The 17393-nt window shown below is 45.0% G+C and overlaps 1 protein-coding gene across 4 annotated transcripts in view; it reads left to right on the plus strand.

Moving 5' to 3' along the window:
* Nucleotides 1–2988: 2988 nt before the first annotated feature.
* The window catches only part of ZHX1 (zinc fingers and homeoboxes 1), a 31483-nt gene continuing 17078 nt past the window's right edge, over nucleotides 2989–17393 (plus strand). The window contains exons 1-2 of one of the 4 annotated variants that reach the window (XM_030507243.1): nucleotides 2989–3477; nucleotides 4380–4490. The gene's annotated coding sequence lies outside the window, so the exon portion shown is untranslated. Of the gene's footprint in view, nucleotides 3478–3787; nucleotides 4287–4379; nucleotides 4491–17393 lie in introns of those variants that run through there. The other 3 variants (XM_030507261.1, XM_030507252.1, XM_030507271.1) reach the window with 3 other exon arrangements.

Below are 17393 nucleotides of genomic sequence, written 5' to 3' on the forward strand. Positions count from 1 at the left end.
TTAGAACACTGGAGATCTGAACTTCTCCTAGATAACTTCAGTACCTCTCTTTAAATGACTTTGATGAACTTGCTTCAGCATTTTCCAGCTTGTGGAACCGTGTTTTTCTGAAGCAGTCTGGTGCTGTATAGTCTGTTGCATATGACAGAAAGGTTTTAAACCAAATCTCTTTCTGGTATATGAAAAATAAATTCTTTAGAAACAGCTTAATGCAGTTCAGAGGTAATGTTTGGGGCTTTTTTTTAGTTACCTGATCACACCTCAAGTTGCTTTCATGGAATTAACAACCTAAAGAAAGCATGTAGGAGAAATATGCTTTTCACAAACCCAAGAGCTTTTGTTACGGCATATTTTTGCCTATCAAAACCAGCTAACTTGAAACAAAAGCAAGATCAACTAACTTTCTAGGGTAAAGTTTAGTCTTGCTTCTAATAATGACAATCTTCTCGATAGTGGATGTCACAGAACCAATAAATTGAGGCTAAAAGCACTTTGTTACTGAAACTCGGTTAAAGCTCCACCCAAATTAGCTACACATTTGTGATGTCACATGGATTCGTCACTACACTTACATATCTTCACGTTTATGGCCAATCACTCACCTAAAAGGGAGAGCTCTCAACTTCTAGGAGTTCCCTTAGACGGCATCCTGACCCAAGGAGAGAGTCCCCAAATGCAGGCACTGCTCCAAGGAGGAGTGACTCCAAATGGCTGCTCAAGGGGCTCCGTATCTACCCTTGTTGGATTCGAGCTGTGTTCAGATGTGGTCATATAGCCCTCCTGGGCTCAGAGTCTTCCTGGGCTCGTCTGTGGGGGGAAGCTTTTGCAGGCTTTGGTCATGTCTTTGTCAGGGCTTTTGTAAGGACGCGTGTGCCTGCCACAGGGATGTTGACCATACACCTCTATCGCATCCTACCTTTCTGTTTGCAGCAGCTGAAAGCATCTTCACTGCATGTTGGACAGAATGAAGTTGAGGAGAATACTGAAGGCTTGCAGTAGTTGCTCTGAGGGAGGCAGAGTTGGCTGAGGGGCATTTGTGAGGCAGTAATGTTTTCATTTGGTGTAGCTGCTGCCTCTCCAGAGAGAGCACTTTCCGTCACTGTCATCTTGTATTTGGCATAATTGTTGGCAGTTTCAGGAGGGAAAGCCTTGAACTTGAAGACAGGGCGTCCACCCTGGCAAAGCTGTTCACCTCAGTCTGTCAACAGCCCGTTCCAGACCCTTTCTAGGGCTGGGGGCTATGGAAGGAGGGCGCTTTTCTCAGTCTGTGGCTCCCTCTTTCTCCCCTTGCAGGCAGTCAGACATGGCAATACTTCATGCTGCAGTCATGCTGTTCTTGAAAAGACATGAAGTGTGAGACATAACAAGAGTTTGAGACTTTTCTCTAGTCTCACCATAATCTCTTTGTAACCAGCAGGGCTTGAGCATCCTTCATTTGACATACGGGGAGATTTCTGCCTGTGACCATTTAATGGTAGCGAGTCAAATTCTCTGATCTCTTCCTCTAAGAGACTATTTCCGAGTTGTCAGGACTCAGGAAAAATCTCCCAGAGGCACCCACGGTCCCAGCATTTTAACAGACACTGTTAGGAGCAGGTCAGGAGGCTTGTAGCTGAATTAAACCGTAAACAGTCTTCCGGGTACCTGGAGAGAATTATGTAAGTTTATTACATCAGAGTGAATATATTGTTGATGTAAGTGTGTTTAAGGATGAGCAAAGCAATACCCTGTTTTGAAGATGTACGCCCCTTTAAACCAGCAGAGGGAATTTCTCTTGGTTAATTTCTCAGAGATTAAAAGAAATTTATAATAAGGTAGGCAAATAGAATAGATCTTTGTGTGTTTTGTGATCAAGCATGTGGCAAAATACATGGCTGTTGTGTTATGTCACCTCACACACGTATCTGGTAATGCCAAATGCGCAACTGTGCAATCCTTCTGTGTGTGCTGGTTTCATAGGTGACTTTTACTTTCTTTCTAGTGTGTTCGGAAGTGGATTAATAAAAAATGAATTAACTTCTTGGAGGGTTTTGTCTGTTTTAATCACAGAATAATTTTTATCATTAACAACCCAACACTTCAAAGCCAGAATGAGTCCTTAGCCTTTAAAATAATTACTGTATATGAGCAGCTTACCCTGCTCTTCGTGTATTGGTTATAAGGCAGAGGCAAGCACAGGAGGAAGAGAAGCTATATTGAAAATTTACATTTTAATCTAGTGCGTGACATTGGAAATGTAATAAAGAATTCATGTTGTTTTTCCTTAACTCAATCTCCACCTCACCTGCTGCCACCAGTTTCCAGTGGGATGCTGTGGCCAGTTTGCTGACCACCTTCACCAAGGTTCCTGTCTGAAAACCTCAACACAGAGTGGAATTAAGGAGCCAGAAACTTTCCTGGGACCCAAACTTTTTCTCTCAAATCTTTGATCTAACCCCTTCCTGTCACTAGTCTTGACAGGATACTGTACCTATACATTTTAATGTCTTTAGTTGTAATTGTGTAAATCCTGATCTTCCATGACCAGCTGTTAGGAGTTAACTCCGGAGGATCCCCACATGCCACAACTTCATTTTCCTTTCTCGGAGAAAACAGTCGTATTTTAGTGTTTGACCCAAAATGGCAAACAGCGATGAACGAGGTCCGTAGAAACACAACAATTCTGAGGCGGTGGCAACAGGAGTTAAAAACTAAAATGTGACTAAAATATGTAGGTATGCACTAAGGGAAGAGGTCCCGTTTCTCCAAGTTCTGTAGTTAAACAAAAAACAAGGGGATTTTGGTTTCATCCCCTCAGAGCCGTCCCTCCTACGCTCACTCGCCCCTGGTCCCGCACCCTGCGGCCATGTCCTCCCTCAGCGACAGCGCTCGGGGCCGGAGGGACCCCCCGCGGCACAGCGGCCGCCGCCGTCCTTAACACCCGGCGGGGTGCGCGGCGGAGGGCGCAGCGCGGAGCCCAAGTTCGCCGCCGGAGGGGAGGAGCGGACTGCGAGGGCGCCGCCGCCGCTCAGGAGCTCCCAGCCCGTTGTCGCTGTCGCAGCGCGCCGGCCCCTGGTCTGGCCAGAGGAGCGAGGAGTCGCCGGTGGCCGCCCGCCGCCGGGCGCTGCCTCAGAGGGGGCGGGCCGCCCCCCGGCTGGTGTCGGCCGCCTGACGGGCGGGGCGGCGGCGGAGCGGCTCCGCCTCCGCTCCCTACCAGGGAGGCTGAGGCACCGGCCGCCGCTGCCCGGCCTCGGCGCGCACCCGCCCCCGGGGCAGCGAGGCGCCGGGAGGATGCGAGTGTGCGCCGCGGGCGGCGGCGAGGCGAGGGTCCGGGCGGCCGGCGGCGTTGGGAGTTCCCGGCTCACCCGGCGCCCCCCCGCCCCAAAAGAAGTGCAGTAGTTTGTGAAACGCAAGATGGCGGCGCGGCCGTGAGCGGAGGCGGCCGGCGGGCAGGCGGGCGGCGCGGGCGGAGGGGGCGAGGCGCAGCGGCGCCGGCAGGTAGGGACTCGCGGCGGCCGTCGCCTCCGGCGCGGGCGGACTAGGGGGCTCTCGGCGCCGGGAGGGAGCGCGGCCCCCGCGGGGGAGGCGTGTCCCCGCCCGCCCCGCTGCGCCCCGGGGCCGGCTCCTCTCCCGGCGGGGCCGGGGCAGCGCCAGCGCGTCCGCCTTCCCCCAGGCAAGGGCGGCTCCTGGCCGGCGGGGGCGGGCGCCCCGCTGCCGCCCGCGGGGTGTGCGCGGTGGGCCGGCCGCGCCCCGCCCGCCTCGCTCCCTCCCTCTCTCCCTCCCTCGCTCGCTATTGTCTGGCGGCGGCGGCGGGCGAGCGGCCAGCGCTTGTCCCCGCGGCCGGGGGGCATCGCCTGCCGGGGCCGGCGGGCTCCGGGCGGGCTGGGGCCGGCGGCGCGGGGAGTGGGGGAGAGCCAAGGGCGTAACTTCGGAGCGGGCTGCTGCCAGCCCCCGGCCCGCGGGGGGTTGAGTCCCTTCGGGTCCGTTCTTCCCTCCTCCGCCCTGCGCCAGGCGCGGAGCCTGTGCGTGGTTTTGCTCGCCACGGGGCGGACGGAGGAAGATTGGTCCGAGTCGTCGCTCGGGAAGGAAAGTGAAGAAGTTCCGTCCCGGAGCGGCCGCAGGAGCCGGGAGCTCCCGCCCGGGGTCACGGGCTGCGCCCACCCGCGCTGGCGCTCGGGCTGGCGGACGGACGGACTGACGGCCCCGCAGGCTGGCGGCAGCGGGCGAGCCATGAAGTTGTGGCTCCGGAGTTGTGTCGCATCCCGTGGCGTTGCAGAGCGGGGCCGAGCGTGGAGCAGCGGCACGGTGTATGTGCAGGCAAAGTTGGGGACGGCGTCTGGTTTACTCTTGTGGGGGTGTCTGGGTCGTGGGGCGCGTTCTGACGCTCGGCTCTCCCCTAGATCAGCATGTGCAGCACTGGAGATCAACACCGGCTTTAATAAACCATGTAATGGAGGCGGTTCTGGATCTCTGAAAGGGCTCAGAGGATCTGCAGTAGGGAGCATTGTCTGGTAGGTACCTGTGCTGGATTTGTGAGCTGCTTGGACTTTGTGGTAGGTTCAGTTGCTGCCGGAGGGATGGAGAAGTTTACTTTGCACAAAGCATCACGTGAAGTAGTGAAGGCTGAGATGTCTCTCTCTGCAAGCTGGAGTAGGTGCCACTTCTGTTTAAAGTAGGGATGTACAGAGAGCATATTGGGCATGTCAGAGTGCATCTAAACACTGAGTAAACAAAAAGTGGATTTGGTTAGGAAACTCGTTACGTGAGAACAAATGTTCCATGAAATGCAGGAACGAGAGAGGCATTTTAAAAGCTGTGCTGTTGGTTTTGACCAGCACTCTGCTTTTTGTTTGGTTCTGCTGAGAAGGATTTCACGCAAAAATAAAGCAAGCTTGTGAGTACTTGGAGAACCCCTGTTTAAAGCAACCTACATGATGAAAACCAGAGGACTGCCCTGATTGATGACCTCTTTGAGCCAGCACATATCAGTTAGAAAACCCTTTTGTCACTGTCTTTAAGCATTGCCAGCAGGTCGGTCTGTTTCACTTACGGTGGCAAATGAATTCCCTTGAGCAGATTAGAAGTAGGTGCCATTTTTTATGACTGAAATGCTGTGCTTTTTACTTAAGGTTAGTGATTCCTGTACCTTTACTAGACTGAGAAGCCCTCTGCTCTCACATTTGGGTAATGGGTATCTCTGCTGTGATTGTCCCCAAACTCATCTTTGTAAAATGTAGCAATTTTGAGGTAGGGCTTTTCTTTGTGAGGCATAAGACTTCTCTGCTCCCTTCACGTTTCTTAGGACTTTCTTCTGGATGATTTCCTCTCTTGCAACACCCTTTATGACCTGTGCGTGCTTTAGCTGGATCCAGTGTCCTGGTGTCTGGCCTTAATTGCTGTCATTAATCACTGTTGGTTATTATTGGAGTAGATTGTATTTATCAGTGGGTACCGATACATCACTGGGGACTCTTTGAGCTGTGTGCTGAACAGTTCTGCCTTGTGTAGGTTCTCGTACTAAAGGATTCTTATCAACTAATGGATTTTGTACTACTGCTAGGATTCCTTTTGTTCCTAATATACCACAAAGATCGTTTGTTGTATCTGTTGCTTCACTGAGCAGTTTGTATCGTTTCACTCAATCTTATTGCTATCCTTGAGCTTTCCCCTGTTTGGTTTTTTTTTTTTTCCCATTTCTTTATGTGTGCTCCGAGGGAAAGGACTGAATTTTGGTAACTTTTTCATCTAGTTACGATTCGTGACCCTTTTGTTTAGATGTGACCTTAGAGGAAGTTTGCTTTAAAATGCAGTCATGTATCTTTGAAGTCAGATTCTTTTCTCCAGTCCAAGTTCAGGATTCTTTCCAGCTTCATGAAACTGGAACTTTTAAAGCACCAAGTCTGTAGAAACTGGGGTCCATTCTGTTTGCACATAATAACCAAGGCACAGTCACCTGTAGCTAAGCTATGGCTGATCTTTATTTTGGTTACCAGTTTCTCTTTACCCATCAAGCTGAGGTCCAGTCAAGAATTCCTCAGTGTCAAATTCAGTGTTTTTATGATTCCTAATTTTTAGAAATCCCGAGCTTGTTGCAAAATGCCCAGAATGAGCTTTTCAGCGTGTGTTTATTAAATTAAATTCTGTGTGAAAACTGTTGTGGGGTCATGGTGTGGGGGAAGGTTCTGAACGTTTTTAGCTGCGTGCATGGACGTGCTGTTCCCTTCTGCTTGTTAAGGGTCAATACTCCCTCTCCTTGCGCTTTAGATGCGGGGTCATTGATCCATAAATGTCCAAGATGGTTCATCTCCCAGTTTTCAGTGGCTTGTAAACAAGTGATGCAGTTTTCACTGTAGAAGCATTTCCTCTTTTCTTTTGTTTACTTGCTATTTACTAAATAGGCAGCAATATTGATCTTAATGTTCTATTTGTGTATCTCTCCATTCCGTGTCAGTAGTATCACCTTTGTTGACTATATACCTGTAAGAATACAGGTTTTCTGTTGTTTTAAGTTTCTGATATATTCAAATTGGGCATTAGAGCAGCTTCTTCAGGCTATGGAAGGGATGTGATTACTTATGTTTTCAGCATTAGTATTAGTATTTCACATTTATAATCTTTATTCAAATTAATCTTCTCTCCTTTTTTCTATTTTATTAACTTTTTTTTTAAATTATTACTTCTCTGTGGCTATTTCAGCACCTTCCAAAATATCCAAACCATTTTGCTGCATAAACAGTTGTTTCTTTTTCTGTGGAGGTGGAAGCCACCAAAAATGATACATTTCCTTATCCTGTACCAGCCAGATGGCATTTCATAATTCCATGCTTGCGTCCCTTTAACTGATGGTTCGTTTCCAGTTCTGTTGTCTTTCTGCAAGGAACTGGAAGGAACTTCAGAAGATCCACCCAAGTCTTTTTCATGTCCTTCGGAGTTCAGTGAACTGTAGCGTATTTCATAGAACACTGTCTCTATTACCAGCTTCAGAAATGAGCCCAGATTGAGCAGAAGTTGCTGTTGTCACATTGTGGACCACTTGTTTATCCTTGAGGGCTTTGAGAACACAGCGAATGTTAAAGTTTGACAGAACTCAGTGGAAAGGAGTATGATCTAAAAGGGCAATAACTGAAATGTACTTTTATTCACAACACTAAAATTATAGAAAAAGCAGTATCATGCTAAAGCCCAGAAGCTAGGATAATTGCTGGTGGGTAAAAGAGGGACGGATGTGGCTTAATGGGAGAATCTTTAGGAAAAATGTCTAAGAACTTTGAATACGCTGCTTTTTGTACTCCTTAAATGGTGTCAGAGATAGCCAAGAACTTCATTTTGCAAACATTCTTTAGCAGCGTGACCTCTGCTTGTGCCTGAGAGGTTTAAAGGAGCTCAATATATTCTGTTTCCCAAGATCAGGCCTCAAATTGTGTTTGGAGCCATTTAAGAAAGCGAGTTTGGTATTTGAGGTTCACTCTGTGCAACTTGGCCTTCGCCAGTGGCATTTTGCATCCTGCTGCTCACCTTCCTTGTCTCGCTGGGAGTGAAGGAATTAAAGGTGCTGCTGGGGGATTCACAGTATGAAGTCCTTGCTCAAGCAAGCTCGAAGGCTGGCAGTTTGTTTCCACAGTGGGCAGACAGAGCTGTGTAATGAGGCATGCATAACGCCAGCCCTCGCTGTTTGGCAAAGCCAGTATCATTCTGTGAGCGCCAAATTCACCCCACCAGACAGAAGGACAGAAATGAGCTTTTGAACTTCCTAATGGTTGTGGTAAAAGTTCCACATGTTCAGCACTCTGAATCTTAAAAGCATGAAGCACAGATACTGGATTGGAAATAAGCTGTTAGCTTGCAACTAATGCTGTGAATTAGGCAGTCATTTAGATTTTAAGGCTTGAATCCTTGTTTATAGCACAGGAGTGTGATTATCTTAACATTGTCTTACTTCACAAAGGTACTAAGAACTTCAGAGATGGAAGTGCATGTTTGTATAGTCTGAGGCAATCTTAACAGAGGTCTCTAAGCTTGGCTTTCCTAAGAATTCAGGTCTATTAGCCTAAACAAAGCATGGTGGTGACATGATTGCCTTCCTCTCTGTGTTACAATGGAAAGACATACTTCTGATGTAAAAATGCCATTGACTTTAAAACTCTTCTTCTGACTCTATGCATGGGTGTAACGCTCTGTTTTGGTAATTAGGTCAAAATGAGATGGAGTAATATTTTATGTCCTAAAAAGAATAAAGGGGACACAATGGGGAGGGAGTCAGGAAATAATAGTTATTACTACGTGAGCTTGGCAGATTGGTTGTTAAACTTTATTTATAGCTGCGTGCTTCTTCAGTCGAGATTCACAGTTAATCTTTACAATACTTTCAAGTGAGAAAAATACTGCCTTGTTATACACAGGTCAGCTGTTACACACAGCTTTTTATACACAGGTTGCCTTCAGCAACATCAGTTGGAGCTGAGGGTGCTCTGCATCAGAAGTGTATCAGGAGTAGGTATTGGCAGTAGTTGCCAAGTGAGCAAGAGTGAAGACTCTGGGGTTTCTGTTTCTCAGTAGCATTCTCGACAAGATGAAACACATTTGTAGCTTTGGTGAATTTTTGGAGCATTCAGCACTGCACAATGTCCAGTCTTGTTTGCAGTGTGGAATACTTGCACCCCTCTGTCCTCCAGACTTCTCAGTGGGGATCCGGTCTGTCGAAAGGTTCCCCATACCTGGAGTATCCCTTGAGTTCAAGTTTCTTGTGCATGGATCGGCCTGAGGAAGTGGTGCCCCTATAACATCCCTGCTGGCATTCTGGGTAGCTGTTTAACTATGATGCAGACCCACACAACTTTGCTTCTTCTACCTTAAAATTGGTTTTCAAATTTGACTTCTTAATATGTTTTACTTAAATTTTGCCTACTTAAAATTGTTTACTTAAATTGTCCCAGCATAAGGCAGGGAGGTTGGAACTAGATGGTCTTTAAGGCCCCTTCCCACCCAAACCGTTCTATGGTTCTATGAGTCTATGAAATTTGTCGGAGGAGTTTGTGAGTGAATAGAGAATGAGTGTTTTTATTTGATTAAAATAATTTAAGATGGAAGGAGACTATTTTTTGTGTGGTGGGATGATGACAACTTTGGATGTTGTACCTTACAGTCTATGAACATTCGCTTTAAATCTGTTTCTTGATAAGTAGCTTTTTTGGGTTTAGTTTTATTTTTTATTCTCTAGTTCTTGGGTTCCTCCACCAGAAAAATAAGGCCTTGTTAATATCAGCTGTTTGTTTCTTTTGGGGATAAGAGGGAGGATGTGAGGAAAAAAGAGTAATAGTGAAGTAAGTTTGCTCTTTGTACACATAGTGAAGAAGCAGTTACATGTGCACCTCCTTAGAAATATGTACTAATCATTGTATGTAATGTTCAGAGAGGGAGAAGTTTTACATTACTGAGTACACTGACATTTTACTTCAGAATGCTTTGCTTTGAAAGCTTTCCAGTGTATTAATATTTGCGTGGATGATGACAGTGTGAACACTGTACCCTGTAGTCACATGTGCTTACTGACAAAGAGCGAGCAATACTTTAGCTGCAGTTTAGGCCAGATGCAGATGGACACGAGCTAATTCTGAGGGCAGAAGCTGTGGATACGTGCTCCTTTGTATGAGTGAGTATCCTATTTCTGGATGAGATCCTCACGAAGTTACTATCTGTGTATTACTGAACAGGAGCACGCTTCCTTACCAGGGAACGTTTAAGTCCGGATGCTGCAGAGAGCTGTCTGGGGAGAGAGAGACAGGCTGAGGGCGAGAGCTTGCTGGAGGGTTGGGTCTGAAGATTGCTTTGCACCAGAACAGCTTCTTCTGCACTACTTTATGTGGAAAGATTCAGTCATTTCCACCCAAAGCAATGAAATAAAAAGCTCAGTCAGCCATTTCATCTTGAGATACCCCGCCCTCCAAAACAAATACTAAAAAGAAAATGTAGGCTTTGGCCCATGCGTGTCCCGGTAATTTCCACTGATTAAGTTGATGCTCGTACCTGGGATCTAGACAGGCCATGTTTTGCAAAATAGAAGTATCTTTTTTGATTTTAGTAAAGGAAGTTATGAGATTTATGTAGTCCGTGTGATATTTTATTTAACCCCATAACTGCTTGGGAAGGAAAGAGTCTGTTTAGTTTACCTTTGTCCTAGATTCAGTTTTAATATCTAATGTTTAGATGAAAGAGGGTTGATCTTTATTCTTAATGATTCATGCTGCCTCAAAGCACAGTGGTTTCTAGTTGTGTGCTGCCTTTCCCACTGGGGGATGCAAACAAAAGAACAATAATTTCAGTCTCCTCCTTCAGTTTCCAAGAGAACCTTAGCTTCTCAGGGATAGCGTTGAATTTTAAAAGCATTTTCTTCCAAATTATGTATTGATTGCACACAAAATAGCAGTGCTGTAATATGCAATTTAAAACAAATGCACGATGGTGCTCATTTGCTTTTAATGCTGCTTTTTCCAGCAGAAAAACAAAAAGTGGATTCTGTTCCCATAAACCAGTGTTGCAAAATCCTTACAAACATTTATTAGTCTAGACACAAAATATTCTCACCCGGCCTCAGCCTGACGATGGCAACAACCAAAAAATAAAATAAAAAGGCAAGCTAATATTGTACTTGGCTGTCAAAAAAGGGAAAGAGGCGGGGGGAAGGATAGTTTGCCCCAGGCGAGTGAACCAGTAACATTTTGCTGGGGCTGCCTACAACAACAGATGCATCTGATTCCCATGGGGGTTCCAGGCCTGCCGATTCTCTTATGCTAAACTTGGACACTCATAAGCATTCTCTTTGAGTACCACACCCCAGTGGTATCCTGGGCTCTTGTAATTTGATTGATTTTAATAATGACATGAGAGATGTTCCTCTTGCTTCTGCTTCCCAATCTTTGTATTCACCTATATCTCTTCCCCCCTACCCCACCTCCAAATATTGTTTACCTAATGCTGGAATTCAAAACCAATCCTAATATGTGGGAACTGGGATAGTTGATAGAGATAAAAATGTTTTTAAATAGGTGATTTAATCACAGTTGAAATCTGCACGTAGGGAACCTTAATTTAAATGATTTCTTCTAATCCTGATTTGTATTTGTGCTTTTGATAACTTTCATCAATGGCCAGTGATTCACATTGTTCGATATCATGGCAGTTTGCAGGGCTTCGGTTTGTAAAGGGATAAATTGTATCGGTGAGTGTTTATTTTAGCACTCCTTTATCTCAACATATACTCACTCAGAGTATTAATTTTTATTCTTTGTCATTTTCTTAAGAAATCAGTGAATTATGCATGTCTCGTTTTTCAGAGAATGATTACTTCCTGGTGTTCCTCGTTTATATCAAACTATTTGCTCGGAAATTAAAATTTAATGAAAAATGCCCCTAAACAGCATAACATGTCTGTATTGTTAAAGTACTCTAAATATATAGAATATCTAAGAATACATTTATTCAAGCATGACTTTTTTGGTTTTAAACCTATGGATTTAGGAGACAAAATATGATACTTTTTATACTTACGAGATTAAATTTATTGTTCCATGTCTGTTAAGATTTTAGCCCCGTCGGAGCTTATGCTTAAACCTGAATTGGAGATCTTACCCAGAAAACAAGGTGTCCTGCTTTTTCAGCTTTGAGGCAGGGCACTTCTGTCATTCAGAAACTAGTTTGTGTCTTCACTCAGCGCAGATGTCTCCAAAGTGAATGTCTGTCTATAAGGTTAGTCACTGGCTGCCACTAACTCAGTGTTCTCACTAAGAATTTCCAACTTAGTCAACTAACATAACTTGCTTCTAAAAAAATAATTATATGAACTAAACCTGTCTGGTTGAGTACTAATTTTTTTCTTTTTCTCCTTAATGCTTTTACCCCATGAATAAAAACTTACCAGTTTACAGTTAGAACGGTACTTCAGGCAGACACTGGTGCTCTTGGAGGATAACTGGTTTAATGTTGGTAAATTAGATAGGTGTAACTCACATGAGGGAATTTGCTCAGTTGTTCTTGAAGCATTAATGTCAATTAACAAAGTCTTTCTGACTAAAACCTCCTTTGGTTTTCCTACTTTAGATAATAGGAGGTTTAACCATAATACTGATTATTCTCTTCCCCCTCCCCTCCCAACTGATGCTACCGTTTTGTGCTGTGTAATTTTTAAGGCTTTTCTGTTGCTGCTTAAATGTGTTTTTAGCAACACATATAGTATTTTTAAATAAAATCCTACTGCCTATTCTCATTTAAATCAGTGAGAGTATGATTTTGACCCTAGGATATTTATGCAGCTTTAAACTACCGATGTATTTTAAAACAGAACTAATCCAGATTTTTTGATGATCTTTAACGCAAAAAAGAAGAAAGCAGCACCACAGCTATTCACAGTGGTTTAGTTAACTGCATGTTTTCCACTTAAATCCTGTTGTGCTAATTTTCCACCATTATACCAGCACATGAGAGACAAAAAGTGAAACTGGGCAGTGTGTTTCCAGTAATCCCCTCCCTGGCAGCAGCGAACATCAGAGGTTTGTGTTTCTCCTGCAAGAATTGCTCACATGACAGGGCAGAAGGAGCAGCCTCCAGCTTGCTGCACTGGGGGTTGTCGCCTCGAGTCAGTCACAATTTGGGGCATCAACCTGGGTAACAGTGGAGCAGGGAACCAGGCTGGTGAAAGACCTGGTGGTTCTTACTGGGTTACTTCACTGCTGCATCGAAGGCCTTTATTTAGGTGAGCCAGGAGCAGTGTGGGACAGTATCAACGATACACCATGCTCCTAATCCAGCAGCACTTGTGAAGTAGAACACGGTAACTGCAAACCTGCTCCCTGTGCTGTGGGCCAAGATACTTGTTCTGGGCTGCTGACTTTTCAAGACCCTTCATTACTCCATGGTAACTTGAATACACAGTCATCTCTCTGACTTCTGGGGATACTTTGAGGCTTGGCTTTCATTCCGCATGTTCTTCTTTGAAAGCTCGATAGTCCCGTATCTTTTACCTTTTTTTGTCACTGGCCTTATGGCAGTGAACAGTGTTTATCTGCTCTGTGAATGCATGATGGGGGGGAGGAAAGGGGGATCAGTCTTTGTCACACACAGAACAAGACATTATCTCCCACAGAAATCAGCAGGAGCATCAGGAGTACAGTACAGTACTCAGCAGGGGGGTGCAGTCAGGTCACTGTTGCAAATAAAAATGCTTTGGTTTTCACAAAGGTTAACTTGGTACACAGTGGTATTCTACTAGATGGTTGAGACCTGCAGAGAGTGTTTGTGCAGGCAGGTTGGGCTGCCCTCCTTCTTTTTAGCTGTAAGCCGAAACATCCCAAAATCCTGGGGGGGAAAATTAGAGTAGAAGAGACTTCTGGAGATCATCTAGTCCAGCTTTCTACTTAAAGTTAACTGAGAAGACAGATAGGGTTGTTTGGGGTTTTACCAAGGTTTGAAAACGTCAAGGATGGAAATTCCTTAAAAATTCACAGCAAATCTCCATAACCCCTCCAGACAACTGGTTATAGTTCTTTGCCAGCGCTGAGATGCTAACTCTGCCATCACCATGCCCCTAAAGTCACGTCAGCTGTAGCAGACCAAAAGCATGTTGGCATTGCAGTGAAAGGCAGGTGAACGTGGGCTAGGTTGACAATCTTGCCCTGGTCCTGGCAGTCATTTAGTGCTGTTCTGGGGATACTTGCACTTAATGGCAGTGCCCAAATACCCTGAATGTGGAAGAGGGAAACTTGAGTGTTGTATTTGTGCTGTGAAAGTGCTGCTGCGTGACCAGCGTTGGTTGGATCAGGTTGGAGGATAACATCCTGAAGAACTTCTGTGGATCAGCTTTGCTTGCAGGCATGGACACAAAACTGTTCTACATCTCTCCAGTATGGAGGAATCTGTCAGTAGGGACTAGGTGAATTCTTGGTTTTGTCTGTCCTTATGTCATTCAGCTTACAATTGTAAAGCTGTTCTGGAGCCACGTTAAAAAAACCTTCTTAAGTATCAGCTCACATTTTTCACCTCCTAAGTGGAGAAGAAATCATGGGGCAGAGAAAATGAAGGACTCGTTATGCCCTCTGCGCTCCTTGACCTTCTCACAAAGTGGTAGCACACCTAAGAGGCTGGAGGAGGCTTTAAGAAGGAAGCGGGCAGGTCCGAGGCATGCAGAAGAGGTCCTGAGGAAGCACATGAGAGCAAAAGCCGATGGCAGCTTTAGAACCTTTAGAGGAGGTTCTAAAGAGTAGTTGCAGCCTTGATAATGTGCCTTAAACTCTTCACCTTGACGTGCACTAACCTAGGTCCATGCAGTAGAACTGTAATATTGAGGGGTTTTGCTTTTAAAATGATCCTTGAAGTCCTTTTTCCTCATCCACAAAACACTGGCCCATAAAACACTTGAGTTTATACATTTATTTTGAGTATTTTGGGGATCCTTTACAAGTACTTAAACTGTGGGTCTGTATCCTGGTGTATGCCGGTCTGTGTATACCTGTGGAGCTTGTAGCATTGTGTATGTGTAACCTGGTGAGTCCATTGTAAGCCCTTGTTTTCAGTTTCTTATGTTCGTTGAAACAAGAATTTCTCACACGTTGTGTCTCTTTGGAGGCTGCTTTTGTTCTCTGCTCATTGAGTTTTGGGGAACATTCAGCTGGTTCAAGAGCAAAGCTGACAGAGTGAGGAGAGAAGAAAGGAGAGGAAGGGAGGCAATCTCGAAGTGAAAGCCGTATTATCTCTCTCTGTGAACAGCTCTGTGCCTCAGGGATTTGACATAGGAACTTGAAACTTGGCAAGGCTCTAGCCCGGAGGTCTGAGAAACGCATTCCACTGTTTAAAAAATAAAAGGCAGAGTTATGAGTCATCCTGTGTCACTACCTTTTTGTATCCAAGGTAGAATTTGCAGAATGTTTTGTTACCTGCTCTTGATCATGCCTTTACGCCTGTCGTGCACACCTGCAGGCTGTTCTAAACCACCTGTATTAAATGGATTCTCCTTCTCCGTCTGTCTAGGTTATTGTATTGGCATGCATCAGCGTAGTCCTTAAGCTGCTGCTGCTTCTTATGTGCCTGCAAATGGCACTGGGTAAGCCCCGAAACCTGGTCCCACTTGTTTGAGGGTGGAGCACTCCCAATACTGTTCATTGCTGTTGAGAAGGTGTCGTTTTGTTACGGTGACAGACAAATACTAAAGCAGATAGCAGCCGATCTGAAATCTGGTTTCCAATGTGACAAGGGCACGTACAATGAGTTGCAATCAGTGGAGGAGGGGGAGAGGAGAGGGAGACAATCTGTGCTGAGCTGTGTCACCTTCAGAAGCGCGGGGGTTCCTGTATAGCACGAGGGATGATTAGAGAATGAGTCGGGCTGTCTACCAAGGGAGGCCATCTGTAGGGCTGCTGCTTTGGTGTCTGAAGAAGCTGAAAGGTGTCTGGGGACACGAGCTCTGGGAAGTGAAAGGGAAGGTCTTGTACTTCCAGCGCTAGGCTAGGGCCTGGGAAAAGCAAGATCTCCAGAAATGTCTTGTCTGGGAAAAACAAAAAGACGCAGATTCGGGTGGAAAGGAACGTTTTGTGAAATTATGCCTGTGCCAGATTCTTTAATTTTAACGAAAGAAATCCCAGAAGAATAAAACCTTCTGCTTTGACGGTATAAAGAGAAACTTTTTGGATCAACAGTTTTTAAAATCAATAATTTTTTGTTTTTTTTTTTTTTTTTTTTAAAGCCACTATAAAACATTTTGGGGGTTAAATTAAATGTGTATTCAACCCAGAACGCATTTTAAAACCTTTTTGTGTCAATAATTTATTTCTTCCTCCTTTCTTTTTCCTACATAACAGCACAGCAAGCAAAACAAACAGAGCTGTAACTATGCAAAAAAAGCATCTCTACCTCTGCTGCCATTTCATTGGGTATGATAAGCATTTACGGAAGCCTGATGCTCACTTTCAAGAATAGTCACGCAGAGATATCTGATCTTAAGTGTACTGAGAGCTCACAATTTGAATTGAACACTTCAGAGGTGAAAGAAAAGACCTGTTTATGTGAGGTTTAGCTGCCAAGGTGACCAGATCATGTAGAAAACACATGCTGATGTGAGTGAAGAGCAGAGACACGCACCGTGTATGTTAAAAGTACTTTCTTATCGCTGCACTGTGATTATTAAGTACTCGTAAAGTGTGATCAGTAGCTTCTGTATGATCAAACATAAAAGCTGGGTTATGGCTTCGGATGTCAAAAGCAGTGGCACAAGTTACTGTGCTCATTGTAGAGTTACCAGGGTATGTTTTGTAATGGAGAAAGATAATTTAGGTCGTTTAGTGGTCACTTCTGGCCTGAAATTCTGAAGTTTGCTTTGGTGGTTACCCATTAAAACCAGTGGGGAGAGGAGGTTACTGAGGAAGTCTGGACCCATGTCCTGTGGCAGGCTCTTTTTAGCCTTCACTGAGCTTCGTGTCAGCTTCCCAGTGCTCCAGCACAGGCCTGGCTTTCATGCACCCTGAAGGTGTGTGTGGGCAGGCAGCACAGCAGCCTTTGGGAGCTGCCTCCCTCCTCACAAATTGTGATGCAGCAAGGACCCGAGGTGTTTATATAGCACACGTGGAGTCCTGCTGAAATCGGTCTGACACATTTTGCTCCTGTGTTGAATTACAACCAGACCTTGTTTTAAAACGGGAATCAAAGGTGAATATTGCAAGGTTTAGAGATTTGGCTTTATTTTTGAGTCCTAAGCAGTGACGCCCCCTGAACTTTGCAGATAATGAACAACTGAAGAAAGTGGCACTGTAAAACAAAGTCCTTCACCCTTCTTGCTGAGAGGCAGCACAGGTCAGAGCAGATTAGCTTATACCGAGCTCTGTGCAGAATAGGTTTTGACATGGATACACCTACTCTGAATAAATGGTAATAGAATGAGGCTAAACAAAGGATCAACAATTGCATATTGTCACGGATTAATCAGATACTATAAGGAGAAGACAAAACAGCATTTTCTGTGTTGAGAGGGATCATAGGCAATTTGTAATCTAGGTGATTTTAAAAATTAGCAGCGGTTTCTATTGTTTCATGTTCTCCTGAGCCACCCTGTTAGTGCATATTCTTATAAATGACATTACCTGGGTTTGGATGTTTTGTTGGCACACTTTTCCTGCACGCTGGATGGAAGCGTCATGCAGCAAGCAGGGAGAAATGCCTTATCATAAAGCATGCAACCTGAACACACAGTGAACTCTTCCTGTAAACTCATTTATTTTCTTGCTGCAACAGCTACTCCTGTTCGGGGAGTGAAGGAAGAGGTGGGTAAAAAAATTGTGTTACAAACAGGTTCCTTTAGGTGTGTCTTCGGCTGTCAACCCATTTGTCTTTTCTTTTTCAAACTATAACCAAAGGAACAGAAGGTTTCTGCCTGCATT

The sequence above is a fragment of the Strigops habroptila genome, chromosome 1, assembly GCF_004027225.2.
Source record: "Strigops habroptila isolate Jane chromosome 1, bStrHab1.2.pri, whole genome shotgun sequence".
NCBI classification, from domain to species: Eukaryota; Metazoa; Chordata; class Aves; order Psittaciformes; family Psittacidae; genus Strigops; species Strigops habroptila.